The sequence below is a fragment of the Etheostoma spectabile genome, unplaced genomic scaffold, assembly GCF_008692095.1.
Source record: "Etheostoma spectabile isolate EspeVRDwgs_2016 unplaced genomic scaffold, UIUC_Espe_1.0 scaffold342, whole genome shotgun sequence".
NCBI classification, from domain to species: Eukaryota; Metazoa; Chordata; class Actinopteri; order Perciformes; family Percidae; genus Etheostoma; species Etheostoma spectabile.
In genome coordinates this window covers 617,797-619,044 of record NW_022605589.1, presented here as the reverse complement: position 1 = coordinate 619,044, position 1,248 = coordinate 617,797, and the positions used below count along the sequence as shown (strand labels likewise).

The 1,248-nt window shown below is 34.1% G+C and overlaps 1 protein-coding gene across 3 annotated transcripts in view; it reads right to left on the bottom strand.

Annotated features, from left to right (window-relative positions):
- ppm1f (protein phosphatase, Mg2+/Mn2+ dependent, 1F) overlaps positions 1-1,248 on the bottom strand; it is a 134,884-nt gene that overhangs the window by 93,223 nt on the left and 40,413 nt on the right. The gene's annotated exons all lie outside the window — the stretch shown is intronic.

Here is a 1,248-nt window from a genome sequence, read left to right as displayed (position 1 = left end):
ACTATAGTGTTCAATTTCACACGTAACAATCTCACTTGGAGCAGTCATTCAAATAATCTCTCACACATCTCTGATTCAGCAGCATTCACAGTATTATCTGATCTTTTTCTTCTTCCATACATTTTTTGGTCATCTCTAACTTCTACATACGTGCTACAAAAAAACATTCAAATATCAAAATGTTCTTTAAGGAAATGATGGCTCCTTTTCAACTTTTGTTCTGCTTATTATACTTTTTAAAAATATCACCTTTTTTGATTATTTTTACATTAAAAGTTGAAAGGGAGAAGGCTTCAAATCCTTCAAATCCTCTTTAAAACTCTACTCCTTCTACATACTGTCACCTACAGACATCATTCCAACTTTAAACCATTCAGAAAACATTTACCTATTGAAAAAATATATCTGCTGCTTGATATCTTTTCCAGTTTTGGTGTAATTACCGTTAAAGTTTAGTGCTTTTTAGACTTTTTCTGTCTGGGGCTGCTTAGTGGGAGTGATGTCATAGCTAGAGGGCAGAGGAGAAATAGAAATCCTCTTAAAACCTTCTCTACAATTTTCTCTCACACCCACACTTCTTACTTGTCTTTCACAATTTATACGTCAAAACGTAGGTTTGCTTGTTTACTTTCAGCCAATGTGCTCATTTAAGAGATAGGAGTTATACATTTGGCTCGGTGAGCTTCCAAATGACAACAGTTCCAAGCATTCCTCCATTACCAGCCCATATTAAACATCCTAGACATTTCCTGGACGACACCACAGCGTACCAGTTCTACAAATCGGTTTTACTCACATTTTTTTATTTTATCCACACTAATTATATACCAATAATACATTTTGAGGCCTCTTTGAAGGGTGGCTAACGGGGCTGTTTAGTCTAACTAAATATCAAAGCCAGGGTAGGGCTTAATTACAGCTGAAAGAACCAGCTGATGTTATCCTTCACAATGACTCTGCACTTTTCCCCAGACATATTAATTATATTAAAATGAACAATAACAAATCAACAGAATTGATTTATATTATGATTAATGTAATTTTATTGTGTGTATTTGGGTTCCTGTATTTGTAATAGTAAAGTAAGCTTATTGAGATGAGTTAGTGAAGTTTGACACATACACAAAGGTCACTAGGGTTAGACATTGTTCAAAATCTTTCAATTCGGTGCCAATTTTGATACCTCAGTTTCAATGCAGGTTCCTTAAAGCAACACTTTTTGTAACTTAAAATAATGTTTCCAAAATC